The sequence below is a fragment of the Microtus oregoni genome, unplaced genomic scaffold, assembly GCF_018167655.1.
Source record: "Microtus oregoni isolate MIOR12 unplaced genomic scaffold, Mior012 000069F_ref0000032, whole genome shotgun sequence".
NCBI classification, from domain to species: Eukaryota; Metazoa; Chordata; class Mammalia; order Rodentia; family Cricetidae; genus Microtus; species Microtus oregoni.
The window spans coordinates 734,173-750,661 of NW_024543976.1; the positions used below are offsets into that span (position 1 = coordinate 734,173).

The 16,489-nt window shown below is 42.5% G+C and overlaps 1 pseudogene; it reads left to right on the forward strand.

Moving 5' to 3' along the window:
* The first annotated feature begins 9,538 nt into the window (after positions 1-9,538).
* On the forward strand, positions 9,539-10,390 carry LOC121440677 (annotated as a pseudogene).
* Positions 10,391-16,489: the final 6,099 nt, after the last annotated feature.

Consider the following 16,489-nt stretch of genomic DNA (forward strand, 5'->3'; position numbering starts at 1 on the left):
AGGTCAATGCCCCGACAGATCTGCTATTTGGGGAAGCCTGGCTCTCATCTTTCAAAGACGTGCCTTGTAGCTGGGTATTCACACTGTACAAGGGGACAAACCAGCCAAGCAGTCTCCCTCGAGCTCTTTCTATAAGGGTAAGAATGCCATTCCAAAGACAGAGACCTCCCAAGCCAACCATCTTCTAAAGAGTCTACCTCTTAACACAGTAGTGCTGGGGGACTGTGCTCCAACAGGAATTCAAACCACAATAACATGAATGTTAAGACAGAGCAGGGCGCTCCTGGGAGTAGACAGTAAGAGCCTGTGCTGCAGGCATTGCACACGCTGGATATAGGACAGAGGGAAACCAAGCCGTAACAGCTGGAAGCTTTCTCTTTTCTGGCTCGCAATTATAGTTAATCATGTTATGCAGGTTGCTGGGGAAGTAGCCACCAATGATCATACCATGCTCTGAACCTAACCTGTTACGATATTGGATTGCTGGTGCAATAGTGGCATAAATGTTGGGGGGGGGGCGGTAACTGCTCACTTCCTGATTGGATTTGAGGCCTGTTGCATGGGAGGAAATGCGTGCCTGACACTGTAGAAGCCTATGGTTAAGAAGGTCACAGTTTTCAATTTTGTAGCTTTTCAACATTATCTTTTAAAAAATTTTGATGATCTATTACTTTTACTGCATTATAATATTTCCTTATTTACTCATTAAATAGTTACTCATTCTAAAAAAAAAGACAGAGCAGGAAGCAATGCCTGGGACTGAGAAACTAAGGATACACAAAGGAGACAGAGAAAGAAGAGGAGAGCCCACTGGGGTCTTCTCTGGTGATGGTCATGTTTTCTTGTAGAAGACGGTAGGGAAAGTGTGCACATTAGATAGTGTTAACCATCTACATCCCTTGACAAACATCTTTCTTCTGATGCTGAAGACGGAATCCCAAACCCAGCGCATGTCAGGTAAGCACCCCACAACTGAGCTACATCCCCGGGCTTATGAGTATTTTAGGCAAAACACTTTGTGCCAAAAATTCCCAACAAAGGTGAAAAGCAACACCTCAATAGGTATTGCTGTTACCAGGGCTGTTTGGAATAGCTGACTATGTTGGCTAATACTATTCGCCCATTTGACGGTATCTAGAATCACCTGGGAAACAGGCCTCTGGGGATGGTGGGAAGACGAACCTACAGTGGGTGACATCAGTGTCTTGTTGGGATTGTAGACATGGAAAGAGAGCTGAGCTGCAGCACCGCTCTCTGCTTCCTGACTGTGGATGGCAGGCTGCTTCAAGCTCCTTCAGCCTTGGTTTGTCCAGCATGGTGGACTCTGGGCCTTCTTCTCTGAAGTTGCCTATGTCAGGGTATCTTACCACAGTGAGCGGAAAGATATTAAAATTCCTACCAAGCTCATTTAACTAAGCAAGTCAGAAGGACCATTTAGCAGATGAAGGAAATGGGGGAGGTGCATCTCAAAGCAGACAGTTCTGTAGTTCCCAGGGTTCAGCAGCTGCCACCGTACCTGCAGATCTCTCTTCCAGCTGCTGAGAGAGGCCTGGCGCTTTAGTTTTTCTTGTGAGAGATTGGTTAAAAAACATAGAAAGTCAGTAGGTATCATTTCCTCTTAACTTGACAGTCAGGCTAAGCAGTCTCCCTCAAGCTCATTTTATAAGAGGAATAATTCCATGCCAGAGACAGAGCTCTCACAAGCCAACCACTTTCTAAAGATTCTGGTTCTTAATATGGTTGTGGTACGGGCTGTGCTTCCACATGAATTTAAGGCTAGTCTGTGCTCTGTGGTGATAAGACACCTCCAATGGATCCTTCAAATGCCCCTTGGTAAGCATAGAAGTCTGGTTGCTCAGTTCTCATGGTTTTTGTCAGTGGCCCATCACCATATGGAACACAAATCCCAATCTGATAAAGTCTCGGTACAGGCAAGTACCATATTGTTGGGTTCAGGTGATGAATCATATGGCCTGTATCCTAGTCATGCATGCATGGAAGGGCCACTACTGTACTTTTGTAAATTTTTTTTTTTCATCACAATTGAAGCTCTCAATCAAGTCTGTGTTTTCTTTTGTTTTCTCTGCGCTGGGGATGCAACTCAGGGCCTTGAACATAATAGGAGCAAGCAAGTGCTCTACTGCTTAGCTACATTTCCAGCACAAAGTGTATTTTCTTTTAATTTTTGCATGCAGTAATTTCCTAGTGTCTCACTGTGATAAAACACCAGGACCAAAAGCAACTTGGGAGCAAAAGGTTTGTTTCAGCTTACATCATACACACCATCATGAAAGGAAGTCGGAGCAGAAATTCAAAATAGTATCCTAGAGTCAAGAACTGAAGAGACAGCCGGGCGGTGGTGGCGCACGCCTTTAATCCCAGCACTTGGGAGGCAGAGGCAGGCGGATCTCTGTGAGTTCGAGACCAGCCTGGTCTACAGAGCTAGTTCCAGGACAGGCTCCAAAGCCACAGAGAAACCCTGTCTCGAAAAACCAAAAAAAAAAGAACTGAAGAGACGCCATGGAAGAGCTACTTAAAGGCTTTTGCTCCTCCTGGCTTGCTCATTTTGATTTTTTACATACCTGAGGACTACCTGCCCAAGGGTCTCCTCCTGGCTTGCTCAGCTTGCTTTCTTACACACCCGAGGACTACCTGCCCAGGGCAGCACCACAGTGAACTACGCCCTTCTACATTGATCATCAATTAATAAAATGCACTACCCACTTGCCTATTGGCCAATCTAATGGAGGATTTTTTTTTAAGTTTTTAAAGTTCTCATATGCCTTTAGATTGTGTCAAACTAAAAAAAAAAAAAAAAAAATTCACCCAGGAAGGGAGCAGATTGTTTTGAAACCTTGTAGTGGAATCAAAATCTTTCCGCTCTCAAGATAAGTCATAAAGCCCGACTCACAAGGCAGTGCTCAATTCTGCTCTCACCTGCAGTGTTTGATGTGTATTCCTAGCTCTTAACTAGCTGACTTGTTTCTGGAGCTATTTGATCACGTGCTCCTGGCCTCTCTAATCACAGTGTGATTTCAATGAGCACGTAAACACAGTTCTGTCTTCAGATTGTCAATACCTGCCAGCGCTTAGGACGTTTGCTGTTTGCCTTTGTGGAGAAAGAACTTCCTTCTTAGATACGTCAAGCGAGGTGACAACGGGTCAATGAAAGTTGACCAAAATTCCTTCAGTCTCCTGTTTCCAAGTTTCCAATGAATGAACTCTGTTGGGGTAGCTTTATCATCACAACACGTGGCCTTAGATGGTTTCGTTTGCATGTTATTTTTTCTCCCAGAAATCCTGGTAAGGGAAACCATTCCACCCTAGACATAGCATGACACCCACAAATGACTGGATGAGTCATGGAACTGCTGTTTAAGACTCAGGAAATGCTGGGCGGTGGGGGAGGATACCTTTAATCCCAGCACCTGAGAGGCAGAGGCAGGTGGATCTCTGTGAGTTCGAGACCAGCCTGGTCTACAAGATTTAGTTCCAGGACAGGTTCCAAAGCTACAGAGAAACCCTGTCTCAAAAAACAAAACAAAAGAATCAGGAAACACAGGTCTGTTTCAGATACAGTTTCATCCAGATTTCATTCTTCAGTGAGCTAGAAAACAACAATCTAAAATTGTACGTGTTTTCATAATGTGCTCAACTAAAGCAGACACCACATCTCTAGTGTGTGCTTGCACTACACCAAAGAGAAAACAAGAGAATGACATTTGGGAGTGGAACTTCAGAGTGTGCCACGCTTCTAAACAGAAGTTCAAAAGTAGTAGTCTGATGGAGGAAGGTCATTGGCTAATAAAGGAACTGCCTTGGCCCATTTTATTGGTTAGGACATAGGTAGGTGGAGTAAACAGAACAGAATGCCGGGAGGAAGAGGAAGTGAGGTCAGACTCGACAGCTCTGCTCTCGGGAGCAGACGCCTCAGGGAGATGCCATACTCCCAGCTCCCAGGCAGACACACGCCATGAAGCAAGCGCCAGGTTAGACATGCTGAACCTTTCCCGGTAAGACCGGTGCTCACCGATTATTAGAGATGGGTTGATCGGGATAACAGAATTAGCCAGTAAGGGCTAGGGCTAAAGGGCCAAGTAGTGTTTAAAAGAATACAGTGTCCGTGTAATTATTTTGGGGCATAAGCTAGCCGAGCAGGCAGCCAGGGTGCTGGGGACGCAGCCCCGCCGCCCTAATTACTACAGTAGGCCAGAAAATAATTGTGCTCTGAGGTGAGAAAATCATGGGACCTCTAAAGCGCCAGATGGTAGATGGCCTAGGTCTGTAAGTCCCAGTGTTGACTGAGTTCAGAGATCACTCAGTGAAGTAATCCTGATGCCTGGCCAAACTGACTCGGTCAAGCCAGTGAGTTTGCAAAACTCCCAGCTGTTCATCATTGGTCCAGAACAGCCCTCCTAACTTCAACCTGCATATACAGCACGTAGGCATATTGTGAAGTGGGAATTCCAAAAAGCAGGGCTGAGTGAGCCTGAGGCTTCATTTCTTTATACACACACACACACACACACACACACACACACACACCTCACATACACATGCATGCATACATGCATACATACATATACATCTAGTGTATATATAATGCTATGTATACATGCACATGAATGCATGCAATGTTTGTGTTCAGGTGAACATGCATACATGTGCATACATGTGTAGAGCTTCAAAGTCAGCATTGGGTGCTTTCCTCAGTCTCTCTCCACCCTATTCTTTGAGACAAAGTCTCTTGCTGAACCTGGAGCTTGTCAATTTAGGTAGTCCAGGTGGCTGGTGAATTTCAGACATTCACCTGCCTCTGAGTCATTTCTGGTGTGTGTGTGTGTGTGTGTGTGTGTGGTATGTACAGATTGGGGTTACAGATACTTGTTGCCATGTCTGGTTTTTATCCGAATTCAGATCCCCATGCTTGTGTTACATAAACTTTACCGACCAAGCCATCTCAGAGGCCCAGAGTCCATACCTCTCACAAACTGTCCAAGATGCGGCTGCCACTGGTCTATGGGCCACATTTGAGAAACAAGGCTCAAAACTGCATATGGCTACTTAAAGTAGCGATAGTGAGCAAGCAGGACGGCAGGTGGGGATGAAAAGTATCTTTAGACCTACTTTTTTTTCTTTAGTATTTATTGCTGTAATTTTCTGTGTATGAGTGTTTCCTGCATGTATGCCTTGTGCCCAAGAAGGCTAGAATAGGATGCCAGATACGCTGGCACTGGAATTACAGACAGTTGTGAGCTGCCGTGTGGGTGCTGCGAGCCAAATCAAGATCTTCCATAGAGCAGTCAGTGCTCTTAACTGCTAAGCCATCCATCCCTCTGGTTACTTTAGTCATATCCTTTACCGTGGTTGAACAAGCATGAAATAGCTCACTGCTTATACCATTCTTAAGTTCTAGTTCGCTGCCATCATTCACATTCATGGGGCCACACAGCCCATTCATCTCCAGAACGTTTTTATCTTCCCAAAAGAAACTCTGCCTGCTAAATAGTCCTCTTCCCTTCCACCCAAGCCTGGCAGTCACCAAGCCCCTTGTGGACTCCATAGATTTCCCTGTTCTAGGTAGAATCATATGGAAGGATGTGCCATTTAAAAGTTCAAAGTTCATCTATATGGCAGAATTTCTCTCTCCCTTTCATTAGAACACAAACATCTAAAAAGATAAAATAAAGTAGTGGAAATAAAACCAGAATCTGATAGGACAAAACAAACTAACCAAAAAAAAAAAAAAAAAAAAACAAACAGAGTCAAAGAAAAAGCACAAGAAACACATACAGCTGCAGAGACACACAGGTTCATATACTCACAAATCCCATAAAAACAGAAAATCAGAAATAATAATATATAAGCAAGAGACCTGTAAGGTCATAAAAATATCCAGACAAAGCATTGTGCCAGGGGGGAAAATTACTTCTACTGCCAGGCATGGGTCTGCCCATAAGTATGGTTTGTATGCCCAGCAAGAGAAAACTAACTTTTCCTTTGTGAGCAGTTACCAATTGAAGATAGCTTCTGGGTTAGGGATAGGGATATGTATCAACTTCCTTTCCCAGTGCTGGGACCTCATCTGGCTTCCACCTGTGACGGCCCTGCGTCTGCTGCCAGTCTGTAAATTCATATATGCGTCTGCCATTCTGGGTTAGAAGGCCTTATTTCCTTGGTGTCCCCCATCCCCTCTAACTCTTAGGATCTTTCCATCTCTTCTGCAGGATTCTTTGGGCCCTCAGGGGAGGGATTTGATGGAGACATTGTGTTTAAGACTGAGTGTTCCAAGATCTCTCGCTCTGTACGCCATCTAGTTTTGGGTCTCTGTATTTGTTCTCTGATGATAGCTGGGCAAGACACTGATCTATGAATATAGAAGAATGTATTAGGAGTCATTGTGTTGCTACTTTCCTTTATCAGAACAGTAGTGTTTGGTTTTCCCCTAGGTCCATGGCCTATCTAGTCTCTAGATTCTCGGCTACCCGAGTAGAGTCAGCCATGGGTTCCATCTAATGCCGTGGGCCTCAAATCCAGTCAGGTGAGGGCTGGTTACTCCCACAATACTCTTGTGCCAGCATTGCAGCATCGTGTCCAGGTCACCATTGCAGGTAGAAGGTTGTGTAGCAGGGTTGGTGTTTACCTTTCTCCTCTGGCAGTGTGCAGAGTGCATTCCAGTACCATGAACACTAGTTAATAGGGGTGAAGGCTGCAGATAAGCACCCCACCAACTTTTCCATGTTCAGGAAGTTACATTTTATCTTCAGCAATAAGGCCTTGCCACCAGTTTGTGTAGAACAAAGTATTTTTATTCCATTTTTATTAATTTATTATTCTGAGTAATATTACATTGTCTAGATGTTCTGCATTTTCTTTATCCATTCTGATGTTGAAGGTTGTTTCCAATTTCCAGATATTATAACTAGAACAAGAAAGAAGATTGTTGGGCAAGTGTCTTTTGCCGCAGAATGAGGTATTTTTGGGTATATGCCCAAGAATGGTATAATTGGATCTTGCGGTAAATCTATAGCCTTGGTAATAGTCTAGGTTGTTTGGGGGTTTCCATGGGTCCCTTTAGCCAATAATTTGATTAGCAGGAGGTTTCATTTGGTGATAATATGTCTAGTTGGGGTGCTATCACTTCTGTTATTTGGTAATTCCACTTAGGTTTCTTTCATATATGTATCTTTCTAAAGAAGCTTCTACTGTGTTAGTTTTCCATGACTCCCCAAATCGTCCTTATTTTTAGCTGTCCCTTTCCATATTTCCTTATTTGCCCTCTTCTTCCTTCCCCTCCTAATTTAGGCCTCTCGTTCTAGTCCCCCCTCCATCCATCCATAACTATATATTCTATTTCTCCTTCCTTAGAAGACACTTCCCCCCCCTCCCTCATAATCCCTTACTTGACAACTAACATCTATGGTTATACAGATTGTAGCTTGCTTACCAAAAACTTAACAGCTAACATCAACATATAAATGAATATTTATCATATCTGTCTTTTTTTGTGTTTGAGTTACCTCACTCAGTATAACTTTTTTTAACTCTATCCATTTACCTGTTAATTTCATGATTTTGTTTTTTTAAACAGCTGAGTAATATTCCATTGTATAAATGTTCTACATTTTCTTTTTCCGTTCTAATGTTGAAGGATGTCTAGGCTGTTTCTGATGCCCAGATATTACTAGAACAAGAAAGAACAGTGCTGGGCAAGTGTCCAAGAGTCGTATAGCAGGATCTTGAGATAGATCTATTCCTAGTTTTCTGAGGAAGCACCACACTTATTTCCACAGAGGCTGTCCAGCTTACACTCCCACCAGTAGTGAAGTGTTCCCCTTACCCCACATTCTTGTCAACATGAGCTGTCGTTTATTTTATTTAACTTTGCCATTCTGACTGGTGTAAGGGTAAACCTCAATGTAGTTTGTATTTGCATTTGCCTGATGACTAAGAATGTTGAACATTTCTTTGTTTCTCAGCTATTTGTATTTTACCAATTGAAAACTCTCTGTTTAGATCTGTACCCCATTTTGAATTAGATAATTTTCTTGATGTGCAGGTTTTTAGTTTTATATATTTTAGATATTATCCTTCTTTTGATGTGTAGTTAGTAAAAAAATAATTCCTATTTTGTAGCCTGTTGCTTTGTCTGGATGGTGCCCTTTGCCATTCCAAAGTTTTTCAGTTCATGAGGTCCCATTATTAGTTATTGTTCTTGGTGCCTGTGCTGTTGGTGTTCTGTTCAGAAAGTCTTCCTGTGCCAGTGAGTTCAAGGCTATTTCCTACTATCTCTTCAATCATATTCATTGTATCTGCTCCTATGTTGAGGTCTTTGATACGAGTTGTTTTATGCAGGGTGACAAGTATGGATCTATTTGCATTCTTCGAATGCTGCCATCCAGTTTGACTAACACCATTAGTACGATGCTGTCTTTTTTCCAGGATGAATTTCTGGCTTCTTTACAAAAAAAAAAAAAATCAGATGTCCATACATCTGTGAACTTACATCTGAGTCTTCAGTTCCATTGATCAATTTGTCTATTTTTATGCCAATACCATGCTGTTTTTGTTACTATAGCTCTGTAGTACAATTTGAAATTGGTGATGGTTATACCTCCAGAGCTTCTTTGATTATTTCGCTCTCCTGTTTTGTGTTGTTGTTGTTGTTGGTGGTGGTGGTGGTGGTGTGTGTGTGTGTTTCCATAGGAAGCTGAAAATTGTCCTTTCAAGTTCTGTGAAGAATTGTGTTGGGATTGTGACGGGGACTACATTAAATCTGTAGCTTGATTTTGATAGCATTTTTTATTTTATTAATCCTACCAATCCGTGATCATGGGAAATCTTTTCATATTCTGATATCTTGTTTAAGTTCTTTCTTCAAAGTCTTAAAATTTTTATTATAAAAGTTTTTTTCACTTGCATACTTAGAGTTACCCCAAGATTGCTTTTTTTGAGGTTATTATGAAAGATACTGTTGCCCTGCCTCACTTTTTGAGACAGCCTATCCCATTGGACGAGAGTTCACTAATAGGCTCAGGTGGATGGACACCAAGCCTTAAGACCTGCTTGTCTCTGCCTCATTAGGTCTGGAATTACACATACATGCTGCCAGGTCTGATTTTATTGATTGATTTGCATGAACTGTGAGGACTGAACTCAGGTCATGCTTATAACTGCAAGGACTTTACTGACCGGGCTATTTCCCCAGCTTAGAATTTTATCCTTTTAAAGACTTTCAAAAACAGTTTTTTAAAAAGTGTGTGTGTTTGTGTGTGTGCGCGTGTGCACGCATGCATGTGTGCACACACATGCATCCACAAATGCCTTTGGTGGCCAGAGGGTGTCCAGTTCCTTAGAGCTGGGTTTACAGGTAGTTGGTGATCCACCCAACCTGGATGAGGAGAAGTGAATTCAGTTCTTGTATAAGAGTAGTATATGCTCTTAAATTCCGAGCACCTCCCTGCCCTGAATCCTCTCCTTTTATAAAGGTTGAATAGCTCTTTTTTGTGTTGCCTTCTAGGCAATTATCTTTTCCAGGATGAAGCTGAATACCTCCTTCCTGGCCACCAGCTGTCAGAAAGTCATCGGAGTGGACGATGAACGCAAGCTTCATACATTGTATGAGAAGCACATGGCCACACAAGTCTCTGCTGAGGCTTTGGGTGGAGAATAGGATTGTGTGGTCCAGATCAGTGATGGGAATGACAAACTAGGTTTTCCCATGAAGCAAAACATCTTGACTCACAGCAGAGTGCACCTCCTGTTTGTTATTATAGATCAAGGAGAACTGGGGGCGGGAGTGCAAGTCTGTTGAAGAATGCATTGTGGATGACAATCTGAGTGTTCTCAACTTGGCTATTGTAAAAAAAAAAAGTTAAAAAGATGAGAAGGATATTCCTGGAGAAGGATACTACTGTGCCTCCTCAGCGGGGTCCTAAAAGAGCTAGCAGGATCAGAAAGCTTTTCAATCTCTCTAGAGATGATGTCTGCCAAGATCTTGTCAGAAAGCCCTTAAACCAAGAAGGCAAGAAGCCCAGGATCAAAGCACCCAAGACCCAGTCCCATGTCACTCCGTGTGTCCTGTAACACTCACGGTGACACAGTGCTCTGAAGAAACATCCCACTAAGGCAAATAGGGAGGAGGCAGCAGAATATGCTAAACTTTTGGCCCAGAGGATGAAAGAAGCCAAAGAAAAACCCCAGGAACAGCTTGCCAAGAGACACACATTGTCCTCGCTGAGAGCTTCTACTTCTAAATCTGAGTCCAGTCAAATATAAGACTTTAAGAGGAACGAGTAGGGCTGGAGGGATGGCTCAGTCATTAAAGGCTAGGCTCGCAACTAAAAATATGAGTAGCAAATAAATAATCAAACCGTGGAAACAAATAAAGGCTGAATAATATTCCACTGTGTGTATAGTATATTACTCCATAGTAAATATGTCTCTGTAAGAAAACAAACTTGGACCATTCTGTTGTGATTGCAAGAACATATTCTACCCCATAGTAAAAGGGACCTATTAAGTAGGACAAAGGTCACTACGATAAAGGGCTATTCTTTGCCATGCACAGGTGACCTACAGCCAGGGCCTATAACTGGCCATTCTTTGCCCATTTAGCATTAACTGGGAATTCCCTGGTTTGTAAAAGAATTATTAATGACTTAGCCGCATTAGCCAGTAGCCAGCCCCACATTCAGTGATGAAACTTGAACTTGCTGGACCAGATCCAGAGAGATGAGGTCACAGATGACTGTGGCTCACGTGCTCTTGTGACCTCAAAATGACAGAGAAGCTTTATATGGAACCGCCTTGGTGACGGCTATGCAAAGATAGCTGGGCCTCTGGCCACAGCTCCGTGACCAGTTTTTCCTGATAAAAGTTCTGCCTTAAAAAGCAAAGGGGAAAAAAATCCCCAAAAGGAAATGAACAGTAAGTTGTTTGCTGGACAAAAATAGAAAGGTTGACACCCAAAATAAAACAATGTAAGAAAATTCCAGAGGAAGTCCTTAGTTCTGTTTGGCAGCTGAAGCGTGGCTGCAAGCAAGTCAAGGGAAGCACAGCAATGCATCTCACTCAGGAAGACCCTCCCATCCGAGCGCACAGACTTTAGGATCATATACACCTGAGCACTGGAAAGACGCTCTCTCTGGAGCAAACTGCCCGGCAGCTTGCTTTCCACGCCCACTCGGAATCAGTGAATCAGTAAATCCCTGTGAGGATCTATCCTGATTCTATGTTAATTGACGTGGGAAGAGTCATCTGAAAGTGGGTAGCCCTGTTTCATGGGCTGGACCCCAGACTGAATGAACGAGAGAGAGAGAGAGAGAGAGAGAGAGAGAGAGAGAGAGAGAGAGCAAACTGACTACCGGTATTGCATGCATTAAATCATAGTGCTCTGTTCCTCTTTCCTTGGAGCTAATTGTGTGTGTGTGTGTGTGTGTGTGTGTGTGTGTGTGTGTGTGTGTGTGTGTTTAATGCTATGCATGCCTGAAATAGTTCAGGGTGTGACTTCTAAGGTGCCAAGATAGACATCTTCAGACCCAGCCTCCTCAGGGGAGGAGAGCACCCCTGGCCCTGACCTCTGACCCTGTCCAGAGCAGTGCCGGAAGAGCTCCAAGAATGGAAGAGAGGGGCAAATGATTTTTCTAACCATCTCATTGACACTTCCTTGCTCTATGAACCTGGAGCCAAGATCTGTCCTCTGGCATCAGTCACCTGAAGAGTAACTGAAGGTGGGACAGAAACTTCTACTCATCTTCCCCTGGGTTGATTTAGATGTTCTCAAAGGAACCTTCAGGAACTTCCAGGAGGAGTCAGTCAGGTCCCACGCCCCTGGCTCCTCACAGGCCTGGCCCTGTGAGGCAGTGACAGCCTGTTCTTAGATCTTGCTCCCTCTGAGCTGTCACTCCTTCCAGGTGAGCTCAGAAGCTGGCTCCTCTTTTATGTCCCCTGCTCTGCCACAGAGGCTGGCCAGAGGGAGGTGTCTGTCCACAGAGCAAGTAAGTACAGGAGCACAGGAATCAGCGCCCGCCTGCGGATGATGTCACGCTTCCCTGGGGCAGGCATCACTTTCGCATTGCTCAACCTTTGGGCATCTCACTTCCTTCCCAGATGACTCCAAGTGGTGCACAGGCGTCACATCCTGACAAGCCAACTCCTCAGCTTCTACTTGTGTGGGAGAAACAATAATCCACACGGTTGATACTCCCTTATTTTTTTTTTCCCTCCCTTGTTTTCAAACTAGAGCTTTAGGCTGGTTGATACCGTCATCTTGACAGGATCTCGAGACACCGAATAAATCATCCCCTGGGCTTGTTTATGAGGAAGTTTCTAGACTGTCTTAATTAGGTGGGAAAACACACTCCACGTGCTGGGGTCCTGGACGAAATATGAGAAAGTGAGCCGAGCACGGGTGGCACCCATCTTTTTGTGGACGCAATGTGACCGGCTCAACCTTATGCCCCTGTTGCCATGACCTCCCAACGTGGTATGCTTACTCTCAGACTGTGAGCCAAAGCAAACCTGCTTTCCCTAAATTGTTTTGATGGGTCTTTTTTGTCATGGCAATGAGACAAGTGACTAATACAGGACAGAAATTTCAAGAACCCCCTCCCCGCCTTGTAAGAGGTACCTGAAGTTCCTCTTGGAAAAGTTCCAGACTGTGTATACACTGGTATTTCTCTGCATGTTTTTGCTAATGCTTAATCCATAAATTAGGCACTGTAAGAGACTACCAACAATAGCTAATCATAAAAGAGAATTATATTAATAATATACTATATTAAAAGTTATGCAAATGTGACTTCTGTCTCTCTTGTTCTCCAAATATAATTCCCTATTGTACTATGAGAATGTTCTGGATTGCTGTTGACGGAGGACAACTGGCTGTGGAAACTGGAGCAGTGGGTGTGGAGGGCAGTGTGCATTGTCTGCCTCTCTGGGAAGCAGGGCTTACATGAATGTTGTTTATATAATGTATGTATTTATAGTGTGTGTGTGTGTGTGTGTGTGTGTAAAATATGTGTACCATTCTATCTTGGAACCAGGGTGTTCTCTGGCCTCATCTGGCTTCCTTCAAGCTCCAAGTGATCCAAATGCCCACCATCTGTTCCAGGGTGCTAGTCGGTATCCTCAGTGGCAAAGAAGCATTTTCGCTGACCTGGGACCAACCAGCAGTACCAAGGCCACAGAACCCACCCATTTTGCTTCACTCTCTCGATCCTTCCCTCTGACCCTCAGATCCTGCCATATCAACTGAGTGGATGTTGAGCGTGTAAAGGTTGTTTCTACCTCTCATGGACTTTGATCTATGTTTATTTGCTGAGTCCTTTCTCTAAGATGTGTAAATTTGACAGTCACCATTATATTAATAAAAACTTTCATTCAGCTTTGAGTGATGGTGAGCTGAGAGATAGTAGCTTAAACGCATGAATTTTTCTTCACAAAAAGTAAGCATAGCGAGAGGTAATCTGGGATGATGGAAGGGATCATGATGTCATCAGGGGCACCTGACCTAGTTGGGGTATTCACCAATCTGATTATAGGGGAGGGCCAGTTCAGGCACCCTCTCCACTATTGCTAAGGGTCTTACCTGGGGTCATCCTGTGGATTCCTGGGAAATTCCTTAGCACCAGGTTTCTCCCTAACCCCATAATGGCTCCTTCTATCAAGATATCTCTTTCATTGCTCTCCCACGCGGTCCCTCCCCCAATTCAACTATCCCATTCCCTCATGTGCTCACCCCCAATACCTTCCCCTCTATTGCCCATCAGCCCCCAGCTTACCCAGGTGATCTCATCTATTTCCCCTTCCCAGGACGATCCATGTGTCCCTCTTAGGTTCTTCTTGTTACTTAGCTTCTCAGGAGCTGTGGACTGCAGTCTGGTTGTCCTTTGCTTTACACCTAGTATCCGCTTATGAGAGAGTACATACTGTGTTTGTCATTCTGAAACCACGCTACCCCACTCAGGATGTTTTTTTTTTCTAGTTCCATCCATTTGCCTGCAAATTTCATGATGTTATTGTTTTTTACAGCTGAGTAAATAAATACTCCCTTGTGTAAATTTACCACACTTTCTTTATCCATTCTTTGGCTGAGGGGCATCTAGGTTGTTTCCAGGTTCTTTCCAGGTTTTGGCTATTATGAATAATGCTGTTTTGAACATAGCTGAGCAAGTGTCCTTGTGGTATGATTGAGCATCCTTTGGGTATATGCTCAAGAGCGATATCACTGGGTCTCGAGATAGATTGATTTGCAATTTTCTGAGAAATAACCACCCTGATTTCCAAAGTGGCTGTACAAGTGTGCACTCCCACCAGTAGTGGAAGAAGATTCCTCTTCACATCCTCTCCAGCACAAGCTGTCCTCAGTGTTTTTGATCTTAACCATTCTAACAGGTGAAGATGGTATCTCATAGTCATTTTGTTTTGCATTTCCCTGGTGCCTAAGGATGTTTGAACTATTCCTTAAAAGTCTTTTGGCCATTTGAGATTCTTCTGTTGAGAATTCTCTGTTTAGATCTGTGTCCCATTTTTTTTAAGTTGGATTATTTGGTATTTTGATATCTAGTTTCTTGAGTTCTTTATTTATTTTGGAGATCAGTCTTCTGTCAGATGTAGGGTTGATGAAAATCTTTTCCCATTCTGTAGGCTGTTATTTTGTCTTATTTACCTTATCCTTTGCCTTACAGAAGCTTTTCAGTTTCAGGGTGTCCCATTGTTCACTTCATGTATGTGATACTGGTGTTATATTTAGGAAGCAATTTCCTGTGTCTGTCCATTCAAGGATACTTTTTCTTCTATCAGGTTAGTATAACTGGCTTTATGTTGAGATCCTTGATCCACTTGAGTTTTGTTTATGGTGATAGAGATGGATCTATCTGTAATTTTCTACGTGTTGTCATCCAGTTATACCAGCCCCATTGACTGAAGATGTTTTCTTTTTTTCATTATACAGCTTTGGATTCTTCATCAAAAATCAAGTGTTCATTGGTGTGTGGATTAATGTCAGGATCTTCGATTTGATTCTATTGGTCCACATGTCTGTTTTTATGCCAATATCAAGCTGTTTTCATTACTGTAGCCCTGTAATAGAGCTTGATATTAGGGATGGTTATGCCTCCAGAAGTTCCTGTATTTTCCAGGATTGTTTAAGCTATCCTGGGTTTTTTTGTTTTTCCATATGAAGTTGAGTACTTTTCTTTCAAGGTCTGTGAAGAAGTGTGTATTGGGATTTTGATGGGGATTGCGTTGAATCTGTAGATTGTTTTTGGTAAGATTACCATTTTTATTATGTTGATTCTACCTATCCCAGAGCATGGGAGAGCTTTCCATTTTCTGATAACTTTTTTAATTTCTTTCTTCAAAGATGTAAAGATCTTGTCATACAAATCTTTCACTTGTTTGGTTAGTATTACCCAAAAAATATTTTATTTGTGTCTATCGTAAAAGGTGATGTTTCTCTGATTTCCTTCTCAGCCCTTTTATCATTTGTATATAGAAAGGCTATTGATTTTTTAAGTTAATCTTTCATCCTGCTATATTACTGAAGGTATTTATTGGCTGTAGGAGCTCTCTGGTAGAATTTTTGGGGTCACTAATGTATACTGTCATATCATCTGCAAATAGTAAAAGTTTGACTTCTTCCTCTCCAATTTGTATCCCCTTGATCTCTTTTTGCTGTCTTATTGCTTAAGCTAGAACTTTAAGTACTATATTGAATAGATATGGAGAGAGTGGACAGTCCCAATTTTAGTGGAATTGCTTTGAGTTTCTCTCCATTTAATTTGATGTTGGCTAGCTGTAAATTGCCTTTCTTATGTTAGGTATGTTCCTTGTATCCCTGATCTTCCCAAGACTTTTATCATGAAGGGGTGTTGGATTTTGCAAAGGCTTTTTTTGGTATCAAATGAGATGATCTTGTGACTTTTTTCTTTCAGTTTGTTTATTTGGTGGATTTATATTGATAGATTTTCATATGTTAAACCATCCCTGCATCTCTAGGTTGAAGCCTACTTGATCATGATGGATGGTTTTTTTTTTTGTTTTGTTTTGATGTGTTTTTGGATTCAGTTTGCCACAGTGTTTTATTGAGTATTTTTGCATCAACGTTCATGAGGGAGATTAGTCTGTAATTCTCTTTCTTTGTTGCATTTTTGTGTGGTTTTGGTATCAAGGTAACTGTAGTCTCATAAAATGAGTTTGGCAATGTTCCTTCTGTTTCTGTGATATGTAACAATTTGAGGAGTATTGGTATTAGCTCTTCTTTGAAATTCTGGTAGCATTCTGCACTGAAACCATCTGGCCCTGGACTTTTTTTGGTTGGGGCACTTTCAATGACTGGTTCTCTTTCCTTAGGGGTTGAATGTCTATTTAAACTGCTTTTCTGGTCTTGATTTAATTCTGGTATATGGTACCTATCCAGGAAATTGTCCATTTCTTTTACATTTTTCAATTTTGTTGGCATTCAGATTTTTGAAGTATGACCTAA